This window comes from Hemicordylus capensis, chromosome 1 (assembly GCF_027244095.1).
Source record: "Hemicordylus capensis ecotype Gifberg chromosome 1, rHemCap1.1.pri, whole genome shotgun sequence".
In the NCBI taxonomy this organism is placed as follows: Eukaryota; Metazoa; Chordata; class Lepidosauria; order Squamata; family Cordylidae; genus Hemicordylus; species Hemicordylus capensis.
In genome coordinates, this window is record NC_069657.1 from 180952792 (window position 1) to 180979796 (window position 27005).

The window sequence follows — 27005 nt, forward strand, 5'->3', positions numbered from 1 at the left end:
TAATATATGCAATTGAATTAAACATCCAATATCTGCACCTAATGATATATGGGAGAGATTGCATGGAAGGCTGTTTGCTGAACAAACCATCCTACACCTCTTCTGCTCCTAAAGTCAAGTGACAAATGAAAGCAAAAGCCAAATACATTCCTCCACATAGCCCAAATATGTATATAGGGAAAGAAATAATTTCTTATTGGATCATACATATGGGGTCTTAGACAATTGCTTGTTCAGGTCTAGCACAGTAACTTTTGCGTTATTTTTCAGCTTGTGTTAGATTGCTCTCAATTCTCTATTTGGCACCAACACTGTAAAGAATGGAATTGTCCATGCAATAAAGAGAAAAGAGGTTGTGCTTACTCATAAACTGACTCAGATTATGATCCTTTCTCCCCTACACTCTTTTTATATACAATATGTGTCATCGTTACCCTGTCTGCTTGGCTGCCTTTATCAGTTTTAGTCATGATTTGAGTTTTAGTTCCATTCTCTCTCCCCCCCCCCCATTGTTATTATTGGCTTGGCACATTCCCCCAATATACTTTATTTATTCCACCCATATGGTGGTTTTCATTGTGTTTGACTCTATGCAGAAAATCCTGGCAAACAGTTTGCATTTACATTCCATATTACTGGAAGACTGGAGTCTGGTATTTCCCATATGGAACATTCCCTACGATTCCCTTTGTAGCTCATAAACATTTTAGGGTGTTTTCAGCATTACGGAATTTTGAGGTACTAAAAATGGTTGAGCTTCATTCTGATTAATACACAGTATTCATTGTCATTTTTCTGTTGAGACGCATCTGTCTCTTGGCACTTTGTCAAGTCATTCACCATAATTATAATCTCAGGATGATTTCCTTTTCAGTGCCATACACTAGTCTGCTCTTCTCAGTTTCTTTTGCCAAAAATAAGACGTAAATGTCTGCATAATTCTTCATGAAATTTCATCGGTAAACTAAAGGAAATCTCAGGTTATTAAAAAGAAAATCAAGAAAAAAGTCTAGAAAAGGAAAACACCTGAATATATATGCTGTGAGGAGGTTATTGTGAAAAAGCATAGTTTGCCCAATTGTCCATATTCTCCACTTAGCTACTGCTGATCCTGGAAATAAAAACTAAGCTTGATGTCCTCAAAATGGTGGCCACACTTGGAAACCAAACTTGTGGTGCTGTGAAGGTGGTTGTTAAGAGCTGGGTGGTTACAGCTCTTTTTGTTCACTAGTGAGGCCACTGCCACCTGCGTAAGGCTGTCATTTAACCCCCTGGTGTCCTCCAGAACTCTGTCTGCTCACTGTGGCTGCAGTATGACCATCCCTCTTCTTGCTGCTGCTGTCATCACAGCTGTCTGCCTGATGATGCACATATGCTCTACCAGAGATGCCTCCACAGTGAAGGACATCTTCAGTCTCTGTCCCTGTAGGAGGACCTGAAAAACAGAGTCTCCAAACAGGTCTTCTCAAAGGGATTGCTTTTCTGCACTGACATGATGTCATGACACTGAATAGTAGGGCAAGGCCACCATTACTTTCCCCATTGGGGTGACAATCTAAGCAATAGCATTCCCTGCTTTTGTGGAATTAGCCACCTGGCTATGCAATCTCCCCCTTGACTATCCATCCCTATTCTGTGCAGCTATAACCTGCTTGACATTGGGAACATGTTGTAACTCATTGTACATCCTTAAGTCATATATATCTGTTTTCATTTTTATAATGGTCTTCTGTGCAAGAATAACAGCAGAGTAAGAATTTGGTGGAGGGGATACTTTGGAACAGAAATATCGCAAATGTAACATTTTTGCACAGAGAAGAAATATATGGATGGCAACAATTGTTTTTTGTTTTTTAAAAAAAGGTTTTGCTCTTCATTGTTAATATTGGAGGTATCCTCAAAATTGGAAAGAAGCACAGAAGGAAAACATGTGTGGGTACTTGTTTTCTTGCTTGGTTGTTCCATCCAAATTGGAAGGCCTTGTGCTTAAGAGATGCTAGGGAAAAGATGCTTTGGCAAAGTGGGGTGAAGGAGCTGCCTGATTTCTGACTACTGAGGATTTCCAACTACTGAGGATTTTTCTGCAGACAGTGTTATCATATAGATAGTGTGCAAGTCACAATCAAAAGAGTGCCTTGGTAAATATCAAAGATCAAGCTTTGATAGAGAAATGTGGTGGTGTCTAACAGCACAAGCTTCAGGGGCGTAGCAAGGTTGAACTGGGCCCAGAGACAAGATTTTAAAATGCCCCCCCCCAACTGAAGCTTAGCTCCTGAAGTAAAGAAATCTTAAATGAGGCTGAATAGTGGTAACAAAAAGCATAGTAATATAACACAGATATGTGCCACAATAGAACTTCATCCTAAATTATGTTTTAAAAGGTTTTGTAAATTGTGGACAATGCAAGTCATTTAATGGTACTAGAGAAAGACATGCTGTTCTGGTTTCTCCAGGTCTTAACACTCCCATCAATTTTGGAGGATGAATACAACTGAAGGAAGCCCAGGCGGGTGAGCGGCTGGGGGAGTCAGTCATGTGACTTGTCTCTGGAAGGCCCCCCAAGGCAGTGGGCCCCCAGACAACTGGCTCCCCTTGCCCTATGATAGTTACGCCCCTGACAAGCTTAAGTGTTTTTATTCAGAAGTTCCACTATGCCCAGTGGAGTTTACTCCCTAATACAACTGCAGTTTTAGGTATGTGGAACCTCACAAGGATTGCATAGTTCTATGCACTCCATGAATTCATGACTGGACACAGATCTCACCATAAGTGAAATCTGTGTGCCAGTGGTTTGTACGTTACATCATTAGACGTTAAGCAGATGTGGGAGCAAAGCTCACACCTGCTATTCACATATATAACAGAATGTGCAATCAGACCTACATTCCTTGCTTATTCCCCAGTCTCAGATCTTTACAGAGCAGGAGCATAGCTATAATTGAACAAGTGCGGGGGAGGGGAGACAAATGTCCCTGGCCCCTTGAGGGAGCTGACAGCTATGTGGCAGGTTTGTTCTCTGCTCTCCCACTTGCCCCTCTCTGAAAAACGGGAGGGGGGGAAGGGGCCCATCTTCGCTTTTTGTCCCACTCCAACCTCGGTATGCACCCCGCACAGAGGAATGACACAGTGGAGTGTGGAGTGGAGTGTTCTCTTCATATGCCTTTGCATTCTATGGTCCATAGACCAAGCAAAATGTAGGCATAATTTTCAATTCTTGCCTTGTCCTTTTTTTTTTTTTTTGCCACAATAAGAATCCATAAACCCAACCACTGCAATCACTTTGTATTACTGTCAAAAGCAGCCTCCTAGGATGAAAAATGATCTCATCAAATATTCCACAAAACAGAAACATACACATATGACTACAATTAAAAATAATTAAGACAGGCAAGTTTAGTAAATTGGTTCTTACTGCATGAGGGATTTTTGACAAGGGGCAAACTGCTGCTGAAGCATAAGGCAGTATGGCCCATTTCCTATTAACATTTGGGATAGTGGCACTGCATTTCATCTCCTCGTCTTTGGCTATAATTGTCTGATGCATTGCAGATGATTAGACAGACAGACAGACAGACAGATAGATAGATAGATAGATAGATATTTTATAACAGTCAACCAGCCTTTAACTTACCATTTCAAACACTATATTGCACCTATTATGAAGGGACATTAATATCTTGCCTTTCTAGCACAAGAACTGAGCCACTCAGTGGCAAACATAAATGCAAAAACGAAAATGTCAATCAGACCCACAAGCAGTGGTGGCTGGTGCGGGTGCCACCGAGGGGGTGGCAGGATGCACCTTTAAGTCTAAATTAGTAGGCACTTACCTCTAGTACTGCCATACCAAAAAGCTCTTACCAGCAGCAGCATGCTGCCCAGTACCCACTGTGGAGGGAGATAGACTCCTTCACTCTGCTGGCCTCTGCACAGGTGTGGAGGCTAGTTGCTGGCCACGCAAATGGCCTCCGCCAGCTGAGTGGCAGAGCCAATCCTCTACCCCAGTGGGTGCTGGGTGCCACGCCGCTACTGGTAACGCCACTCACAGCAGGAAGATATCAGCAAATGTGTCCCATTAGCTTTGGCTGGTCTAAGATATTGTTACCTGTTTTGGAAGAAGTGTTTTTGTGACAGGATTGCATTGGACAATATTTTGCCCCTGAAGAAGGCGTCAGTCGATACACGTTGGGCTTAAATAAATAGGTTTACAGCACGGTGGGACTTTTGTCTCTTCATCTGCATCTGGATTTGGTGCTTCTCATTTTTCTTTATCCACCACTACCAAGAAAGCCTTCTCACATATTACATCAATCACATTTCAGAAGGGGGCAGGATGCACTAGACAGTTTATCCCAATTACCTTATTATGCAGACAGGATCATCAGAGAGGAGATCCTTCATATAACCTGGGCGCTTTTCAGATTGTGAGCCTTACACTGCAATAAGTGTTATAAACTGCAACGTTTTGTGGTGCCAAATTCAAACTACATTAGAGATCCATTGTAAGGTGGCAAGCCTCCTACAACAGGCAAATACAGCTATTTTTTTGCAGTGCAGATGTAACATTATAGGGCTGTGGCACAGCAATAAAATCTGAAACAAGATGCTGGAAATATGAACGGTACCTTCCTTACAACGCAGGGGCTGCAATGTCAAAACACAGGCAATACGGAAGCACACTGTTGCGACACTGTGATAGCGTGCAATCTGGAAAGCACCCTGGTCCCATGCTATTTTGGATTTGAATGCATTCTGTGACCTATTTACATTATTTGGATGATGTAGAGCTTTACCTCTTGACTCACAGTAGGTCAGGCCTGCTCAACTTTGGCCCCCCAGCTGTTTTTATTATTTATTATTATTTATTATTTATTTATTTGATTTATATACCGCCCTTCCAAAATGGCTCAGGGCGGTTTTGGACTACAACTCCCATAATCCCTAGCCATAGCAGCCAATAGCTGGGAATTATGGGAGTTGTAGGTCAACATCTGCAGGAGGGCCGAAGTTGAGCAGGCCTGCAGTAGATCTATGCCACAGAATCATAGGTACAGTGGTCCCTCTACTTACGAAATTAATCCGTTCCGAATGCACATTTGTAAGTCGAAAAGTTCGTAAGTCGAAAAGCGGTTTCCCATAGGAATGCATTGGGAACGGATTAATGCGTTCCGGAGCCTAGAAAAAAGACCCAGACCCCCAGTAAGGCTTGCAAACTGCACAGGAACATTTCTTTTCAAGAATAAACAGGCAGTAAACAGGCAGGCAAGTCAAGGAAACCGCATGTAAAATTCGTAAGTCGAGGAAACCCCATCTAAAAATTTGTAAGTCGAAAAAACCGCATCTAAAACCGGATCTAAAACTGCTGTTTGTAACTCGAAAAATACTTATGTCGAGTAGTTCGTAAGTCGAGGGACCACTGTATAGTTATTCTTGGACTGTACCATGGAAACTACAGGTGGAGGATCATATACTTGAATTTATTTCAAGTGTTTGGCTGCCAGGTTAAGACCTTTCTATTCCACCAGACCTTTAGTGCATCTGCTGTTTGACATTATGGTTTTTAATACTCTGGAGTTACGTTTATATGAGGAGTGCAGCTGTGATTTGAGCATTGCTGAATATAGGTTCTTTTATTTGCTATGATTTTGTTTCATCACTGATTTGTGAATTTCTGATTTTGGTTTTTCATTGTTAATACTTCTGTTCCTAATGAATAAAATAATAATTGAATTGGATGCTCCCTCCATGACACAAAAACTCCCTGCACAAAGAAAACTAGCATGCTGCGGGGGGGAAATAATAAGACTGTCTTCTTTTGTATGCACAGTGAGGATCTTTTTCCCATGGGGGGGTGTGACATGCAAATATGCAAGCCTCCACATCTGCATTCTGATGTAGTACAGTAAAAAAAGAAAAGAAAAAGGATCTGCATTGCAAGATTTTGTGGGATGTTTGAGTCAGCTGTCAAAAACTGGTTTCTGGGAAATTTTCATGAAAAGATGCAAGGCTGATCTAGCCTTTGCCACTACAAAACTCCAGGCATAAAGCTTGCTTCAATTATAAGCTGGCTGTAATTTTGAAAACTACTCATGCACTAGGCATATAGATTCACCTATTGAGTTTTCAAAGTATGTTTGGACTTGTATATTTAACTGTTAAAAACCCACATATTAAGTCATAAGCACTCAGTAGCCCTCTTCACATGTTTGGAAAGTGGGGGGCGGGGGGTGTTATTGTACAATGTCTTGAAAGTGCACCATGAAGCCCCTCCCTGAGGTGCTGATACATTCAGAAGCCTCACCCCTGTGTCTTCCATCATGCTTAAGTGTTGGTCTACAGAGACAAATACAGAAACATGAAGAGATTCTTTCTTTGATTGGAAGGGTGTCCCAGTCTTCCAATCATAAAAGGAATTTCTTCATGCTTACAGTGTTTTCTTCTTCAGATAACCACTGAGAGTGTGGAAGGAATGGGGGTGAGGCATTGGGGCATGTCAGCCCCAAGGCAGGGGGGGACACTGGGGACACTGCACAAGAGTACGATACGATACGATAAATCTTTATTGTCATTGTTCTGTACAGAACAACGAGATTGAAAGAATCTACAACAACCTCTACAGGACCTAACAAAGAATAGCTGAATATATCCCAATATACCCCCCCCCGCCGCCATATACCCATTACTCTAAAAACTCTAAAAGAAACACTAAAGAACTCTGAGAACTGAAAAACAAAAACCCCATCAGAAACTGTATTTTGCTGCATTCGAAGCTAAAACCACTTTTGGATAAAAGCTATTTCTCAAGCGGCTGGTCCTGGCCTTTATGACCCCATACCTCCTTCTCGAAGGCAGAAGCTGAAAGAGATCATTTCCAGGGTGCGTGGGATCCTGCACTATCTCTGCTGCTTTGTTAAAACTCCTGGTGGCATAAATTTGATCTAAAGTGGGAAGAGTACACCCAATTATTCTCTCCGCAGTCTTAACAACCTTGGACAGCAATGCTCTTTCCCTAACTGTGCAACTCCCAAACCACACACAGATTTCATAGGTTAACACACTCTCTATGGTACAGCGGTAGAACATCAACAGTAGATTATTTGAAAGATTATTCCTCCTGAGAATTCTCAAGAAGTATAGTCTCTGCTGTGCTCTCTTCCCCAGATCTTTGGTGTTTGCTCCCCATGTCAGATCATCTCTCAACTCCATTCCCAGAAATCTGAACACCGAAACCCGTTCCACACAAATCCCTTCAATAATGAGTGGCTGAATATCCAATTTACATTTCCTAAAATCCACAATGATCTTCTTTGTTTTTTTTAAATTGAGGAATAAGTTATTCTCCCCACACCACTCTATCAGCCACTCCACTTCCTTCCTGTAGGCCGACTCCCCTTCTCCAGCAGTAATCAGACCAATCACAGTTGTGTCGTCTGCAAACTTAATGATCTTATTGCTGGGGTGGTTGGGAACACAGTCATATGTGTAAAGCGTGTACAAAGGTGGGCTCAACACGCACCCCTGCAGCGTCCCCGTATTTATACTGAGGTCCGCTGAGACATGAGAACCCATCCTAACCCGTTGAGAATGAGATAATAAAAAGTCTAATATCCACCTGCATAAGCACGGTGGAAGCCCCAGATCTAATAATTTGGGCACCAATCTATGTGGAAGAATAGTATTAAATGCAGAACTAAAGTCTACAAAAAGCAGTCTTGCATAGCTCCCCTGTCTCTCGAGGTGGGTCAGGACAGTGTGTAGGGCCATAGCCACAGCATCCTCCGTGGATCTCTTCTTCTTATATGCAAATTGACCGGAGTCAAGTCCAACTGGCAGACAAGCCATAATACGATTTCGCACCAATTTCTCAAAACATTTCATTATAATGGGTGTAAGCGCCACCGGACGGAAGTCATTCAAACTATCTATATTTGATTTTTTTGGTAGAGGTATAATAGTAGAGGATTTCAGGCAGGGTGGAACAGTAGCTTGGGCCAGAGATCGATTAAAAATCTTCATAAAGATTCCAGCCAGTTGTTCCGAGCAGTCTCTCAACGCCCTCCCAACCACTCCATCAGGGCCCGTAGCCTTCCTCGTATTTATTTCCTTCAGTATCCGTCTCACTTCCCCCTCTTCCACCCTAACAACGTTTCCCTCGGGGAGTGAGGGCGGTGACTCTGGCAGCACTGCTGGAACCACTGCTGGTGTCACCTCAAACCAGGCAAAAAAGGTAATCAGCTCCCCCACCAGGGAGGCACTGCTCTCTACAGTTGGTGGACCACTAGATCTGTAGCCAATAAGTTGCTGAACCCCCTGCCACACTTGTCTGGTGTCATGACTGCTCATGTGGTTCTCAATTTCCCCCCTATACACAGCTTTTGCCTTCTTAATACCCCTCCCCATTTTAATAACTGAAGATATCAACATCCCCCCCCATTTTACAACATCCCCCCCATTTTACAACATCCCCCCCATTTTAATATCTGAAGATAGCTATTGTCTTCTGATAATCAAGGAGTTACATAGTGCACATTAGTAATACAGTAAGCTTATTTATTAAATATTGATCATGGGGAGAGTTTAGTTAGTTTCCTGAAACTTAACTGGGACTATCTATAGGGATTACATCTACCTAGCTTTAACACAACTTAGCCAGCAGCAGTCTGTTTGGGGGCACAGTTCAGAGTGCTGGCCATTACCTACGAAGCCTTAAGTGGCTTAGGACTTGCCTCCATGAAGGACTACCTTCTTCCTCATAAGCATGTCTGGCTGCTACATTCACCTAGGGGTGTCTGAGCTGGTCGACATCGAGCTGGCTCAACTTTGAGTTGTTCAGTTTGAGGGGGTTTGGGTCGAGCTGAACCAAGCCCTGTTCGGCTTGAACCAGCTCGAAAATAACTCCTTACCAGTAACGGAGGGGACCAGGGGGCCTAAAGAAAAAGAGTTGGGGTGGGAGGGAAGTAAACATCTACCTTCAATTTGCCACCAGCTCACTTATTCTGGTCCCACCTTCCCCCAGTCCCAAATGGCCTCACCTTTCCCTGTACTGGTAAAGAGGAATCCTTACCAGATTCCCCTTTACTAGTACGGCCTCAAACCCTACTCCCACCCCCAAACTAGGCTCAAATTTGAGCTGAACCAGGCCCGGTATGGATGTGCACAAAACCAGAACAGACCCTGTTTGGTTTGAGTCCAGTTTGACTCAAACTGAACTGGGTTTTCTGGTTTTGTGCACATCCCTACATTCATACTTGCAGGTCTTTCTGCCATCTTCAGAGTTTAGTTGGGTGGTGAGTGGAGATCCACTAGGATGACCAATCTGATATCCAGAATGCCCTTCCTAGAGAGGCTTACCTGGTGCCAAATCTCTTGCCTTTTGGCATCTGGCAAACAGCTTTTTATTTGCCCAGGCCTTTCAGCATGTTAATTAACTGTTGATCTTTTTGTCTTCCTGCTGGTTTCATTGGTTTTACTACTTTCTGGTGTAGTGTTCACTTGCTTTGTGTTTGTTTTATGCTGAATTATATTGTGGTATTGTTTGGAGCTGTTAACTGCGGAGCAGTTATCAAAATGTAGATAAATAAATGTTTGCTGTTCTGTATACAGTACTAGCATCAAGAGTCAGCGATGCTAGCCAGTTGCTGAAGGCCCAGGGCCCTCAGAAAGGTCCACTGCTGATCTCCCAAACCACCCTTGTGCCCATAGCCTTTATGAGGTGGCGATGAAGTTACTCTCTTTGGATCTACCCAGATATGTGGGGGCCAGTTAGGGCAGTTTGCTGGGGGACCCTGAAACCTGTAGCCTTTCTGGAAACCTGGAGTATTTATTTATTTATTATTTCTTGTTTACACAGTCAGACAGGTGTTATTGACTGGTTTGTTTTATCCAGACATCGAGTCCTTCCCAAGGACCTGGGATGCCAGAATTTTATTGAAAATTGTTGTTATTATTATTATTTATTTATTTACACAGTCAGACAGGTGTTATTGACTGGTTTGTTTTATCCAGACATCGAGTCCTTCCCAAGGACCTGGGATGCCAGAATTTTATTGAAAATTGTTGTTATTATTATTATTTATTTATTTACACAGTCAGACAGGTGTTATTGACTGGTTTGTTTTATCCAGACATCGAGTCCTTCTCAAGGACTTGGGATGGCTGAATTTTATTGTCAATGTTGTTGCTGTTGTTATATATATCGTCGCATAATATAGGCTGTTCCCAGTAAAGCTGATTTTGTAATTGGCCGATGGTGATTTCTGTGGCCCCTATGGTGTTGAGGTGCTCTTCAAGGTCTTTTGGAACTGCACCCAGGGCGCCAATTACCACTCGGATTATTCTGGTCTTTTTCCTCCACAGCCTTTCAATTTCAATTTGTAGATCTTTGTATTTGATGATTTTTTTCTATTTCTGTTTCTTCTATTCTGCTATCCCCTGGTATTGCTATGTCGATTATTTTCACTTGTTTTTCTTTCTTCTCAACTACAGTTATATCTGGTGTATTGTTTGGCAGATGTTTGTCTGCTTGTAGTTGGAAGTCCCATAATATTTTTACATCTTCATTTTCCTCAACTTTTTCAGTTTTATGGTCCCACCAATGTTTGGCTACTGTAGCTTGTATTTTTTGCAGATGTTCCAGTGTATCATCCCTGCTACCTTGCCCTGCTACCTTGCCTGCCTGTTTGTAGTCAGTCTGTGCGATCTTTTGACAACAGCTGATTAGGTGGTCCATTGATTCATCTGCTTCTTTACAAAGGCGGCACTTGCTGTTTGTTGTGGATTTTTCGACTTTTGCTCTTATTGCATTTGTTCTTAGTGCCTGTTCTTGCGCAGCCAGTATTAAACTCTCTGTTTCTTTCTTCAAGCAACCATTCTTAAGCCATTGCCAGGTCTTGGTGATGTCTGATTTTCCACTTATATTGTGCAAATATTGACCATGCAGGGGCTTATTTCTCCATTTTTCTGTTCGGTTCTTGACTTGTTCTTTCTTCTAGGCCTGCTTTGCTTTATTGGTGTTGAATAGTTTCTCGTTCTTGACCATTTTAAGTGCATCTTCTTCACTGTCCCTTATATATTCTTGTGCGATGTTATCAGCCTGGAGAATGCCCAAGTATTTGTAATGTTCTTTCTCTTCCAGGTTCTTGAAGTTGCTTCCATGGGGTAATTCTATTCCTTCTGTTTTTCTTATTTTCCCTCTGTTCATTATTAATGCAGCACACTTGTCTAGTCCAAACTCCATTGCTATATCGCTACTGGATATACGGACAGTGTTTAGCAGTGATTCGATTTCTGAATGGGACTTTCCATACAACTTCAGATCGTCCATGTACAGCAGATGGTTGATATTACGTGATGTTTTAGATGTTTGGTATCCGAGGCCTGTTTTGTTTATTATTTGTGAAAGTGGGGTCATGGCGATTACAGAGGGGATAGTGAGTCCCCTTGGAAAATGCCTCTTCTAATGCTAACCTGTCCAAGTGTGTCACCATTGATTGTTAACTGTGTACTCCACATGCTAATTGCTTTAAAAATAAATAAATATCTGAATGTTTTTGCTGACACCAGTTGTTTAAAAACATTTTAGTATCCACGTGTGAGGCAATGAATCGAAGGCTTTTTTGTAGTCAATCCATGCAACACTTAGATTTGCTTTTCTTCTCTTGCAATTTTCTAAAATCATTTTGTCAATCAGCAGTTGTTATTATTATTATTATTTCTTGTTTAGACATTCGGAGAGGTGTTATTGACTGGTTTGTTTTATCCAGACATCGAGTCCTTCCCAAGGACCTGGGATGGCTGAATTTTATTGTCAATTGTTATAGATATCATCGCAGAATATAGGCTGCTTTTTGTAATTGGCTGATGGTGATTTCTGTGACCCCTATGGTGTTGAGGTGCTCTTCAAGTCTTTTGGAACTGCACCCAGGGCGCCAATTACCACTCGGATTATTCTGGTCTTTTTCCTCCACAGCCTTTCAATTTCAATTTGTAGATCTTTGTATTTGATGATTTTTTTCTATTTCTGTTTCTTCTATTCTGCTATCCCCTGGTATTGCTATGTCGATTATTTTCACTTGTTTTTCTTTCTTCTCAACTACAGTTATATCTGGTGTATTGTTTGGCAGATGTTTGTCTGCTTGTAGTTGGAAGTCCCATAATATTTTTACATCTTCATTTTCCTCAACTTTTTCAGTTTTATGGTCCCACCAATGTTTGGCTACTGTAGCTTGTATTTTTTGCAGATGTTCCAGTGTATCATCCCTGCTACCTTGCCCTGCTACCTTGCCTGCCTGTTTGTAGTCAGTCTGTGCGATCTTTTGACAACAGCTGATTAGGTGGTCCATTGTTTCATCTGCTTCTTTACAAAGGCGGCACTTGCTGTTTGTTGTGGATTTTTCGACTTTTGCTCTTATTGCATTTGTTCTTAGTGCCTGTTCTTGCGCAGCCAGTATTAAACTCTCTGTTTCTTTCTTCAAGCAACCATTCTTAAGCCATTGCCAGGTCTTGGTGATGTCTGATTTTCCACTTATATTGTTCAAATATTGACCATGCAGGGGCTAATTTCTCCATTTTTCTGTTCGGTTCTTGACTTGTTCTTTCTTCTAGGCCTGCTTTGCTTTATTGGTGTTGAATAGTTTCTCGTTCTTGACCATTTTAAGTGCATCTTCTTCACTGTCCCTTATATATTCTTGTGCGATGTTATCAGCCTGGAGAATGCCCAAGTATTTGTAATGTTCTTTCTCTTCCAGGTTCTTGAAGTTGCTTCCATGGGGTAATTCTATTCCTTCTGTTTTTCTTATTTTCCCTCTGTTCATTATTAATGCAGCACACTTGTCTAGTCCAAACTCCATTGCTATATCGCTACTGGATATACGGACAGTGTTTAGCAGTGATTCGATTTCTGAATGGGACTTTCCATACAACTTCAGATCGTCCATGTACAGCAGATGGTTGATATTACGTGATGTTTTAGATGTTTGGTATCCGAGGCCTGTTTTGTTTATTATTTGTGAAAGTGGGGTCATGGCGATTACAGAGGGGATAGTGAGTCCCCTTGGAAAATGCCTCTTCTAATGCTAACCTGTCCAAGTGTGTCACCATTGATTGTTAACTGTGTACTCCACATGCTCATTGCTTTAAAAATAAATAAATATCTGAATGTTTTTGCTGACACCAGTTGTTTAAAAACATTTTAGTATCCACGTGTGAGGCAATGAATCGAAGGCTTTTTTGTAGTCAATCCATGCAACACTTAGATTTGCTTTTCTTCTCTTGCAATTTTCTAAAATCATTTTGTCAATCAGCAGTTGTTATTATTATTATTATTTCTTGTTTAGACATTCGGAGAGGTGTTATTGACTGGTTTGTTTTATCCAGACATCGAGTCCTTCCCAAGGACCTGGGATGGCTGAATTTTATTGTCAATTGTTATAGATATCATCGCAGAATATAGGCTGCTTTTTTTAATTGGCTGATGGTGATTTCTGTGACCCCTATGGTGTTGAGGTGCTCTTCAAGTCTTTTGGAACTGCACCCAGGGCGCCAATTACCACTCGGATTATTCTGGTCTTTTTCCTCCACAGCCTTTCAATTTCAATTTGTAGATCTTTGTATTTGATGATTTTTTCTATTTCTGTTTCTTCTATTCTGCTATCCCCTGGTATTGCTATGTCGATTATTTTGACTTGTTTTTCTTTCTTCTCGACTACAGTTATATCTGGTGTATTGTTTGGCAGATGTTTGTCTGTTTGTAGTCGGAAGACCTATAATATTTTTGCATCTTCATTTTCTTCAACTTTTTCAATTTTATGGTCCCACCTATGTTTGGCTACTGTAGCTTGTATTTTTTGCAGATGTTCCAGTGTATCATCCCTGCTACTTTGTCCTGCCTTTGTTTGTAGTCAGTCTGTGCGATCTTTTGACAACAGCTGATTAGGTGGTCCACGGTTTCATCTGCTTCCTTACAAAGGCGGCACTTGCTGCTTGTTGTGGATTTTTCGACTTTTGCTCTTATTGCGTTTGTTCTTAGTGCCTGTTCTTGTGCAGCCAGTATTAAACCCTCTGTTTCTTTCTTCAAGTTGCCATTATTAAGCCATTGCCAGGTCTTGCTGATGTCTGATTTTCCACTTATATTGTGCAAATATTGACCATGTAGTGGCTTATTTTTCCATTTTTCTGCTTGGTTCTTGACTTGCTATTTCTTGTAGGCCTGCTTTCTTTCATTGGTGTTGAATAGTTTCGCATTATTGACCATTTGAAGTCCATCTTTTTCACTGTCCTTTATATATTCTTCAAGACCCCTTTTCTCCTCTTCTACTGTTTGATGGACTTGCAGCATTCCTCTTCCACCTGTGCTGCGAGGGAGGTATAGCCTATCGACATCACTGCGGGGGTGCAGAGCATGATTGATGGTCATGATTTTCCTGGTCTTACAATCTAGCGTCTCTAACTCTGCCTGGGTCCAGTCTATTATTCCTGCAGTGTATCTGATAACAGGTATAGCCAAGGTGTTTATGGCTTGTATGGTGTTCCTGCCATTGAGTTTGGCCTTGAGGATTTTTCTAACTCTCCTGATGTATTCACTTCCAATTTTTCTTTTAACTTCAGTGTGTGCGATGTTATCAGCCTGGAGAATGCCCAAGTATTTGTAAGGTTCTTTCTCTTCCAGGTTCTTGATTTTGCTTCCATTGGGCAGTTCTATTCCTTCTGTTTTTCTTATTTTCCCTCTGTTTATTATTAATGCAGCACACTTGTCTAGTCCAAACTCCATTGCTATATCGCTACTGAATATACGGACAGTGTTTAGCAGTGATTCGATTTCTGACTGGGACTTTCCATACAACTTCAGATCGTCCATGTACAGCAGATGGTTGATTTTACTTGATGTTTTAGCTGTTTGGTATCCGAGGCCTGTTTTGTTTAGTATTTGTGAAAGTGGGGTCATGGCGATTACAAACAACAGAGGGGAGAGCGAGTCCCCTTGGAAAATGCCTCTTCTAATGCTAACCTGTCCAAGTGTCTCGCCATTGATTGTTAACTGTGTACTCCACATGCTCATTGCTTTAAAAAAAATAAATATCTGAATGTTTTTGCTGACACCAGTTGTTTCTAAACATTTTAGTATCCATGTGTGAGGCAATGAATCGAAGAATATTATTATTTATTATCATTTTACACAGTCAGACAGCTGCTATTGACTGGTTTGTTTTATCCAGACATCAAGTCCTTCCCAAGGACCTTGGATGCCAGAATTTTATTGTCAGTGTTGTTGCTGTTATAGGTATCGTCGCAGAATATAGGCTGTTCCCAGTAAAGCTGCTTGTTGTTGTTGTTGTTGTTATTTTCAATTTTATTTATCAGGATAATCAGCCACTTCAGTCTTACTGGGGCCACAGCCTTGTGCATGTATATCCCTTAATAAATGAAAAACTATGCATAATAATGGATCTTCCCACCCCGAAATAGAAGCCAGTGTTCTGCAATGGGAGCCCAATTACGAAATTAGCTGTACTGCTGATCAGGGAAGGGTGAGAAGGAGGGGGCTCGTCTGGAATCAGTTCTTCATGTTCTGCCTCCCTGCTGGACAGTTGATTGACATTATTGATGCTTTCCTAACAAGCCTCTGCATGCAAAGCCTTGGCTGCTGCAGAAGAATGTGCTTGGATCAGTTCCTTTAGGAATTGTAATATTTTGTAACAGATCTCCTTTGTTAGTGACAATTGGTGTTCCTACATTTTTCCAGAACAGGAGAAGCAAACGTGCTCCCCTAATTGCCCAGCTGCTTTGGATAAATAGGACTTTAGTAGACACAGGAGGTATTCACATAACCTACTTGGTGGGCAGGTGGGCAGGGGGAAGGCTGTGCAAATGATTAGTAAAGGTGTGCTGGGAGCGCAGACTGTGCTCCCAGATGATTGAGCTTCAGAGGGACAGAAGAACAATGCTTCTCAACCTCCAGGTATCCCACAATGCACTGTGCATCAAGTATGGTGCAATTGGGGGATTCCCCTAGGAGATGCGCACTCTAGGCACCTATCTCTGTCTTGATCCCTGAGCCGGGCTTAACCCCAACTAACAGCTGGGTTATAAAGCTGGGTTATACAAGCACTGCCCTGCCGGGATTGGATCCAATCCTAGCTGTTCTCACATGCAGCCTAGCCAATTCTCATGGGCTTACCTAGCCTGGGTAAGGCTGTGCACAAGAACAGCCTCACTTGTGCCTGGGATTGATGGTGGTTCTGTGGGGCTTGTGGGGTGTGTGGGGCATTAAGCTAGTCTAATGCCTGCCATGGCAGGTACAGTGCAGCAGTAAACAGCTGAAAATCTGTGCAGCACCTTAGGTAAGCATTTGGCTTCAAGGAGGAGGGGCAGATGCCTTGAGGCTTGACAGACTGGGGATGCGGCTCAACTCCTACCTCTCAGCAAATGACATCCTTCCATATGGCTGGACAGCGACGGAGGGCTGGCATTGATGCCAGAGACCTAACCTTAGGTCGGTGAAGAAGGGCGCCCCCACTTTATAGCGGTGGAGCCTCCTGGAGTCAAGGTGCTAGTGCCATGGGCATGTAGGCCAGGGTGGCCACAGTCCTGGCCAACCTCCTAGGAACCGCACTGTGGTGGGTGGAGCGCCAATCCCAGCTGAGTGCCTTGCAGGCACAGCAAGAATTAAAGCTCAATAAAAGTGGCCAATTTCACCAAAGTACCATGTGTCCGTGTCTCCTTGGGTATGGGCACAAAGTGAGCATAACAGCATGCTAGAAATAATAATAATAATAACAACAACAACAACAACCCAGTGAGGCACTACCTTGGCGTGGTTGTGGGGCTTGTGTGCTCTGAGGAAGGTGAGAGCTATGCCAGAGGTCCAACCATACTGGACAGGTCTCACCAGAGGAGCCAGTCAAAGAGTGCCTCTCCCATCAACAATATGGTGAGATGTAACTTTAATAAATCTATACAGGATTGGTCGTCGCCCAGGTCAACAAGGACCGCGCCAGGTGCTATAGTCCCTGGACATCTGGTTGCAAGTGGGCAACAGGACTCAGGATCTTCAGCTGAGCAACCAGGGCTGAAGACAGAAAAGTTACTGGAAGAAACGTCGCTTAACCGAAAAAAATATATGAAAAATGCCAACAAGGAAATAATGATCTGCTATTACAAGTCTAGTCCAACTAGAAGAGGTTATTTAAAAAGAATGTACCAAATTTGGAAAGAGAAGCATCCAGATACAGAAATAACAGAACAAAGGCTAGCAGACCAGAGAAGATACATAATAAGAAATAAAGTATTCACCGGAGTTTAGCTGGAAGAACTGCAAAGAGCAACACAGGCTCAAGATAGAATTACCACCAATTGAAGAAGTTGCTCAGGCGCAGGTGGAGGAGGTGTTGGAAATCGAGGATGCCACTGTTACTGAACTGTTTCAAAATCAAAACCAGGCAACCTCCCCTTTGCCTTCACCTCAAAAACCCAAATGCCATTTAACAGAAAAGCAGCAAGAACTAAAGCAAAAAATAACTGAGCACATGAACCAAACAACCACCAGGGTTCGACTTCCAGCTCTACAAACAGTTGCCAAAAAACAACTCACTCAGGTATTAAAAGATGTCAATGCTGCACTTGCAGAGATAACAACCAATAATTTGCAGGAAACAAACCAACTAATGTACAGTGCAGCAACAATAACAACACAAGAGCTTGGCTATAAGATCAATGGACCTGTAAAAAAAGAAAGCAGTACATCACCTAAATGTAAGATTAGATTAGAAAATAAAATCTCCAGGCTTAGATCAGATGCTAGTAAACTGAAAGATATGAAAGACAAGAAACTGAAGAATGAAAACACCAAACAGTATCTGATCCAAAAATACCACCTAGATTCAAGGAAAATTAGAAAAGTCCTGGAAATAATAAAGCAGCAAATAACAGCAGTATCAAAGAAGATTAGCATGTATTAAGCCAGAATTACACAACACAGGCAGAATCTCCAATTCCAGTCGAATCAGAGACGTTTCTACTAAAGCATAGAAGGAGAAACTGCAAGAAACGTATAAACACCAAATAAAAAAGAAACAGTGCCATTCTGGGGGAAATTATGGGACAATCCAATAGATTATAATAAAAAAGCAGGCTGGATGAAAGAGGTCAAAAAATGTAACCAACAAATGCAACTGACAATAAAATTCAGCCATCCCAGGTCCTTGGGAAGGACTCAATGTCTGGATAAAACAAAGCAGTCAATAACACCTGTGTGACTGTGTAAACAAGCAATAATAATAATAATAATAATACCCAAACCCAACTCTTAGCTGAATCAATTTTTATGTAGTGAAATCCTCAAAGTATTCCTAGAGGAACTGCACTGCAAAGCTATCTTGATTATTTGATAGCCTACTCCATCTTTTTCTTTTTCTTTTAACATACATCTCTCTCTTTTTGCATCTTGAACAAATATACTGAATACAGAAAGTTACCAGTATTCCAGAATATTTGCATAATCTTGTATAATCTTTCTCTGATCTTCTGTTCCATGCTAAAAATTAAGTTGGCAAAAAAAGAACTCTGTATAAAGTGTACATGAAAATGCATTCAATGAAAATCTTGATTCTTTTAATGTTGTTTTTAGAATATTGTTTTAAAGATTTTAAATTGTTGTGTTTTAAATTTCTTGTTTTTGTTTTTAACTGATGTTTTACTTTTTCTTTTTAACTTGTAAACCACCCAGAGACGTGAGTTTTGGGCAGTATAAAAATATGTTAAATAAATAAATAAAATGCCTCGGATTTGCACTCTCGCAAGCATTGCCCAGTGGCTCCAATATGTACATGAAACTCCAGTACGTATACAGAAGACTCTTCAGGGAGAAAGAAGGAGATACGAAGAAGGAGGGAGGGAGGAAGCAGGGAGGGTTTTTTAAAAAAACATCTGCAGATGGGTACTAGGAATTCTTGCTTTCTAGTTATCTGAATTTAGCATCATCGACAATTTTTAATCCTCACAGCATGAGATGCTGAAAGGAGAGATTACTTATCAAAGCAATAGTTCAAGTTTCTCTTAAACATTTCAAACACATCTTTCCTTCATCTTTTTTTTTTTTTTACTTTTTGCTTTCATTATTGCTTGACTCCAAATCAAAACTATTTTGCAAGTACAAGACTTAAGCAATATGGAATTAATGAGAGATACGCAGCATTGGATTTCATTGTGCTGGCGCTGGGCTGATAGCATGTATCATATGAAACTTGGAGAGCTCTTTCATAATATGCTCAAGCATTACATCCTTCCAGTGAAAAATGGAGAGTCATAATGGAAGTACAAGCACTATCGGAAAAATTCTATTAGCAGAAGGCTGAGATAAATTGTAGATTTGGTGCAGGTTTGCTATTTATTTACATACTGCATTTGATTTTCAATGAGAGTTCCAGCTGGTGATGGATAAGCTGCAGGTTAAGCTTTCAACATGTACTGCCAAGCAGATGGTAATTTAGAAAACGATATAAAGCAGTAGTCTATACCGTCTCTGTTATTTTATGCCTGTTAACTAGCACACCATAAGAATTTACGGTTATGAGGAAAGCACATAATCTGTTTGTATCCACCATGCACCTTCAAACCTGCATTCTGAAATTGCTTTTTCAACCTCAGGTAACTCTGCTGTATTGGTCCTAGCCTAAGATGCTTCACATATGTCAGATCCAGGTTTGCAAATAATTCTGAATTTTTTTGCTTTTGTCAGGGACTGGAGTGATGGAGTGTTTGAAAGGAGGCGGATGGAGAGAGAAAGAAGATGGGGATGCCTTATGGTAGCCATTAAGGCTACCATAAAATGTAGAGGGCATTGCACCCTTTCACCACAGAGAAATATGTCAGATCTATCTATGTTTCCCAGAGACACTGTCCACACAACCATATGCCTTGCACTTAAGCTGCTTTAATCATTCCTGGGATTTTTTTTAGGGGATTCTTTAACCATGAAAGTTAAAGTGTAGAAACAACTTTAAGTCTTTACTGTGGCTATGTTCTCAAGGATGTCAAATTCTGCACTAAAATTACCCTCCAAATCCAAATACATTGTAAACATCTGGATATGTGCAGAATATACTGTGGCCATGGCTTTCAGTATTCATGTACCTATTCTAAACACAAAGTTTTATGACTCTTCCCCCTATAGTGTCATTTCTGGATTGTTTCTGGACTTAAATTATTTTGAACAATTGCTGTGAAAAAGACCTTTATGTCTTCATTTCTCTCTTGAGTTAAGGGTGCTCATAATGATTAATACAGAAAAGCCTGCATTGTTTCTCTGGCACATATAAGGAAATCTTGCCAGGACTCTGTACAGTGCAGAATGATAATCTGCACAATCATTAAATAAAAGGATATTTATGCTACCCTGGGGAGGAAACCAAGTGATATTAGAGAGATCTGCTTCTCTTTGACAAAGCACTCCATCTGGTAAACTGTCAGACTTTGAGCTAGTGTGCTGTAAAAAGGAAGGGCAATTCCCAAAACTCCAGAGACTAAAGTAGTACTAAAAAATGTTGCTAGCTCCTGACATGTGTTCTTTCACCCCAGAGTTCCTGGAAAGCTCATGTTATGCGCATGCGATGCAATGCTGTGTACTGCTATATTCTGCCTTCCCAGTTTACTGGGCCACATACTGGGAGAGCATATGTTGGAAAACTCAGGGGTGGAATCTAAAGTGGTTTTTGAGCCACACATTTACAAAATGGCAACATTGCTTAGAAGCAGTAGCCAAAAAGGAAGAAGACTGCCTAGAGATGTGTACATTGATTTGAATTGAATCAATTCAAGCTTGAATTGGGCCGATTCGAGTGATTTGAACTTGAATTGAGCCACCCTTAGAATAAAGGGCCTGAATCAAGTTTGAATTTAATCGACCCTGATTCAAACTCAAATTCGAGTGCCACTCTGGTGTGTTCCCCACCCCCTTGCTGATTGGTTTTCTGGCATTGGCTTCTGATTGACTTGAGATCTCCTTGGTTGGCTTGTTATCATACAAATCAAGTGTTGTCATGGTAATTGGGCCCCCATTAGCTGGGTGGAGGGAGGAGGGATGGGGAACAAAAAAGGAGGGGATTTCAAAATGTTTTCAAAGGGCCTGGGGAGAGGAGGCAGAGAGAGCCCTTAGTGTGCCCTTAAAAAGGATACCTCAGGAGAGGAGGACGGAAGGAATCAAGGAAGGAAAGATTTTGTTGTTTTATTTTCTCGGCACTGAGTATAATATACTGTGCTACTGCTGCTATATTATTATCTATCTGGTTTTGCTGGATCTGAAATTGACAAAGGCAGAACTTGGGTGTTTGCTTGCCTTCCTCAAGTTGTCTTTTGGTCTGTCTGTGAGATGGTGTTGTGGCGAGAAATGGACAGTGGCAGCTCAGCTCTGTGTGTGTGTTTAATATTTCTTGGTCATTGCTGTGAAGATTCCCATGTCTGGCCTTGAGACTAACTTGTGCTTCACTCATTGCTCTGGTGGTCTGCTCTGCAATCTGGATTCTGCATTGCAAGGTGTATTCAGTCAAAATGTGGCTGAAGACATTGTTCTAGTTGAGCTTATGGCTATGCTTGCTGGCTGCTAAGGGTGCTGCTGTGGCAGCTGTTACAATGTTGAAGTAAGGAGCTAGAACTATGTTATGCAACTTGTGCCAATGATGTCACAGTGCAGTGCAGGCACTGTGGCTGGCAATGGATTTTGAGTCAGTGGTTCTTTTCTGGCCATTTTTGGACTGTGTGTTTGGCAAAATGTTGTGTTCTGTTTTAGGAGGGACTGTGTGCTTCTGTCCTGCAGTGTTTTTTAAGGCAGGGTTACAAAATTTGTGCACTATGCTTGCTTTGGCCCTAGGGAACAATGGGGAACTCAAAACACCCTATTGTTCCCCATGGGTAGGTCCTATGGACACCAAGGTGGGTTGGGTGGTACGGAATCATGGGTGCTACCTACCACACAACCAACAAAAGAAATGGGCAAGTGTATTATTTCAAAAACATTTGTAACCTTTCCCCAAACCCCGTACGATCCCATAGGGAACTGCTACCTGTGGACAGGCAATTCCCTAAAAGTGGTAACATTCCCAGAAGCTCAGGTCCCAAAGTCCTGAGAGACAGATCTATGAAAAATGTCTTTCACCTGCTGCTGTCCCTGGCTGCTCACCTACCTTGTTTTTCTCTCTGTACCTGCACTATTATTAACAGCACTGCCTTCAGTCTATAGTCAAACTGGGGGGAAAGAACAACTTTCAGTGGCACAGTGCAAAGTAGCTGAAAAGCCATCCATCGACAATTCAACCTGGGTAGATGGGAAAATATCCTACGTAATATCCATCATCCCCAATGATGGCCAACTGGGTGGACAGTCAGGTGCTGAGTGGATGCTGAAGAAGGTCACTAGGAGGTGAAGAGAGCTTTTATAAGACTTCCATCTACTTTCCCAATTGGCCCTGTGGCTGAAGGATAGTTTGAGGTATAAGTGCAAATTGATGCAGCACCCTCTCCACTTTCAGCACACAAACATAGCCAGTGGGATGGAGTGGCAAAATAAGTCGTAGGAGTAATTTCAAAGACAGAAATATGTTCACAGGGCCAAGGACAAAATAATTGGGTCCATTTCGGAGTATGAGAGAAAGGCTCTCCTATTTTGTCCATACTTTCACTGCAGAATCAGGAAACTGTAAATCGAAATTTGACCAACTGTTGGTTCAGTTTAATGTAGTAAGCATGGGCAAATTAATGTTTATGCCAAATATACTTTGTGGGAACCCAGCTAAACCTGGTCCAGCAAAGGGCTTCTCTCTCTCTCAATCTGACACATTAGGGATGTGCGAGCCAGACGTTAGCCCAGTTTGGCTCGAGCCGGACATTATCCCAGTTTGGCAGCGACAGCAGCGGAGACTCAGGAGGCAGCGATGGGGGCTCCTCCAACTGCCCTGCCGGCCTCCCAAATGATAGTCTGGGCTGGCTGTGGCCCAGTTTGGGCCTCCGCACATGCATCATGCGGTGATGTAAATGGACTCTGTGCATGTGCAGAGGCCTGAACCAGACCACACCCAGCCCGGACTATCATTTGGGAGGCCAGTGGGGAGGTTGGAGGTGGTTTAAGGTAATGGTTAAATCCAGGCAAGGGCTTACCCCAGAAAATACCAGGTGTAACTTCAGGGGTCTGAAGAAGAAAGTTGCAGAGTCTTATCAGACCTATACCCACAAGTTAAAGAGGGCACTGCACTCATAGTTGGAATGGGCAGGGGTGAAACCAGTTGAGAAAATCACGGAGCTGTTTCAGCTTGAGCAGTTCATTTCTCAGCTGTCGGATGACCTCTACAAGCAAGTCTTTGTTCAGGGGCCAAAGACCATTGAGGAGGCTGGAGAGCTGACACAGAAAATGGCTGGCTTTAAAACTAGGGGTCAGCAGAGGCACCTCAATGGGACTGACCCACTTTTGTCCCACAAAGGTGGAAGTAGGGATTTGCAAATTCGAACCGGTTCAGTTCGATGGTTATAATTCAAACCAAACCAGCCATCAGGTTCAAGCTGCAGGTTTGAATTTTAACCAAACTGTGTGTGTGTGTGTGTGGTTTGATTTGAACTAGTTTGAACCAGTTAAAACCTCCAAAAGTGGGCCGGGTGGTAGCTGGCATCCATGGGTGCCTACCACCCAACCCCCAAAGCAATTGGACACTCGTATGATTTTTATGAATTATTTTTTTTATTTTTTCTCATAGGGTATAATGGGACTCAAATCAGACCATTATTCCTTATTGTGGAGCACACATTGGTGCCAACTACCACCCAAACCCTGAAGCAATTGGACACTCCTACAATTTTTAATGATTTTTTTTGAAATATTTTAAATTATTTTTCTCATAGGGTATAATGGGACCCAAACCAGCCCATTATCTCCTATTGTGGAGCACCTAGGGACACAAATGTGGGATGGGTGGTAGGCTCCCAGGGGTGCCTACCACCCACCAAACCCCAAGGCAATCGGATTATTGGTGTATTTTAAAAGTATTTTTGAATTCCTTATAGGCAATAATAAAGATTCCAGCAAATGTATAGCTTCATGTCAGGGGGAAAGGGGTGGCCTAGAGTGGAATGTGGTGGGTGGTAGTTCCCAAGAGGGGCAAGGAAACTACCAGAATTATTTGAAAGGAATTGGGCAAAGGACTGATTTTTAAGTGATTTTTGAAGTTTATGCTTTTGTAAGGTTTTTCTCCATAGAGAAGAATGAAGGTTTCAGCAAATGCATAGCTTCATGTCGGGAGGAAAGGGGTGGCCTGGAGCAGAGTGTAGTGGGTAGTGGCAAGGGTGGCAAAGAAGCTACCAGAATTATTTCAAAGGAATTGGGCAAAGGGATGATTTTTAAGTGATTTTTGAAGTTTATGCATTTGTAAGGTTTTTCTCCATAGGAGAAAATGGAGGTTTCAGCAGCCCCATAACTGCACTTGGGGGGTTCTGGGGTGGCCCAGAGCGAGTGTTGGTGTAGTGCACAGAGGGTGCCAACAGAGGGTGTGTAGTGCACAGAGGGTGTTAGCAACCCATGGGATACAGGGTTTTGTTGTTTCTGAGGTGTTCTGAGTGTAGATTATTTGGTAGCAAATGAGAGTAGATCATGGTTTGTCATTGAAAATCTCATATGCTACCAGAAAATCTACACTCAGAACACCTCAGAAACAACAAAACCTAGTACCCCATGGGTTAGCAACCCATGGAGTTGGTTGGTACCCTCTGGTTGGCACCCAGTGGAGGAAACGTCCAGCCACACCCAGGAACAGAGGCAGATGCCCCCCTTCCAGAGCACCTGCAGCAGGCAAGTGACCAGGAGGGAGGTGCTGCAGAGGGATGCCAGAAGCAGCCATCAGCAGCACAGCCTAGGAGGTCCAGAGAGAGCAGGAGGCAGACCCAAGTTTTGCACAACTACGAGAGGAGGTGAACTCCAAACTCACTACCTCTCAGCAAAAAGCTCCCGGATTGTGATCTGAAAGGGGCTGCTGTATTGTAAGTGACAGGTTGGTGAACTCCAGGGATCACCCAATCAATACACCAAGTGTGTGGGACCTAGAGAACGGTTGCTGGGATTTCTGGGAAGAAGAAAGGTAGTCTGTGCTGGAGGAGTACGGAGGCAGAGGCGTAACTAGGGAAAACGGCGCCCGGGGCAAGCACTGAAATTGCGCCCCCGCCACGCCTCCCCTGCCACCGCCCCCCCCAGCATACATCTGACTGACACACATGTGTGTTTTCCTCACAAGCAACAACCCTGTGGAGTTGGCTTGTATTTCAAACAACAGAATTATGATGCAATGATGATACACACCACATTATACTTAGGTTTTTCCTCACAAGCAACAACCCTGTGGAGTTGGCCTGTATCTCAAACAGAATTATGATGCAATGATGATACACACCACATTATACTTAGGTTTTTCCTCACAAGCAACAACCCTGTGGAGTTGGCCTGTATCTCAAACAACAGAATTATGATGCAATGATGATACACACCACATTATACTTAGGTTTTTCCTCACAAGCAACAACCCTGTGGAGTTGGCCTGTATCTCAAACAACAGAATTATGATGCAATGATGATACACACTACATCAAGGTTGACTCAGCCTTCCATCCTTCCGAGGTCGGTAAAATGAGTACCCAGAATGTTGGGGGCAATATGCTAATCATTGTAAACCACTTAGAGAGCTTCGGCTATAGAGCGGTATATAAATGTAAGTGCTATTGCTATTGCCATTATACTTAGTTTTTTCCTCACAAGCAACAACCCTGTGGAGTTGGCTTGTATCTCAAACAACAGAATTATGATGCAATGATTGATGATACATACCACATTATAATTTGGTTTTTCCTCACAAGCAAGAGAATAACTCCAAAGGTCCTGGCATATAACCCCCTCCCCCATTTTTCTTGACAAACTTTGTGTCTTTAGCAGGATACCACAGGCACTTGTTAAAGCTAACACTGCAGGTTTTTCTGAGATGGAGCTGTTATAGGAGCACTTCAGCGTAAACTGAGATCACAAGGCAAGCTTTCACAGTGCAAAAACGAGCATGCCAGCAAGCAGAACTCATGGTAAAACTCTCTTGAAACACCTTGTAACAATGCACAGGCAGCTATGTTACACTGCTTGAGTCAACTCACACTGCTGTACTACCCAGGCTGTGGGAATTGACTCTCAGTTCCATATACATGCATGCATTTAAGATTGAGTGCCAAAGAATCTTTATGATTGTTTTTCTTTCTTTTGGGGCGGAGAGAGGAGCGTATAATGCAAACATTAATACCTGCTAGGCACCTGAGAACCATAGTTGGGCAGCTAAATAAAAGCCTGATTCTTTAATATGTTTTTTCCCCCACATGTGGCTTCTGTAGTTTTTGCAACTCATTCAATTTCTCACCCTGACACTTGGTCTGCTGCTTCCACCCGCCCGCTGCCGAATCCTTTCTTCCGTGCGGGTGTCCATGTGTCCTTGTCGTCCTGCCTGCGCCTGCTGCAGTGCAGCCCCAGCCCCAGCAACCAGCCCCAGCCCCAGCCCCAGCAACCTCCGCGACGGCGACCGCGCCACCACATTCAGGCAAACAGAGGAGAACGGATGCACCACACGCATGCGCAGCGCAACTCGGCACACCGGCCGAGTCGCGCATGCATGCGTCACTGACTAGAGACCCTCTGGCTGGCAAGTCACTAGAGGGCCTCTTTCTGGCTGTTCCAGACTAAGCGAGCGACGGAGCGAGTGAGCCTCAGCCAGGGGCAGGCGCAGTGAGCAGCATGAAAGGCGCCTGCCACCAAGCCAGGCCACTGACTGGTCGCAAGCAAAGCAATGGGGGGGGCGCGGGTGGTCAGGCGCAGTGAGCAGCATGAAAGGCGCCTGCCGCGGCGCCCGCCGCCGCCAAGCCAGGCCACTGACTGGCCGCCAGCAAAGCAATGGGGGGGGGGGGCGCGTGGGCGGGACCGCTCATGGGGGAGGGGGCGCCGACGCGCTCCC

The 27005-nt window shown here is 42.8% G+C and overlaps 1 long non-coding RNA gene across 2 annotated transcripts in view; it reads left to right on the plus strand.

Annotated features, from left to right (window-relative positions):
- The window catches only part of LOC128340320 (uncharacterized), a 44152-nt gene that overhangs the window by 11500 nt on the left and 5647 nt on the right, over window positions 1–27005 (plus strand). Inside the window, exon 4 of one of the 2 annotated variants that reach the window (XR_008313597.1) lies at window positions 19733–20210. The exons of the other annotated variant lie outside the window; for it this stretch is intronic. This is a non-coding gene — a long non-coding RNA (uncharacterized LOC128340320). Of the gene's footprint in view, window positions 1–19732; window positions 20211–27005 lie in introns of those variants that run through there. 2 annotated transcript variants of the gene reach the window in all.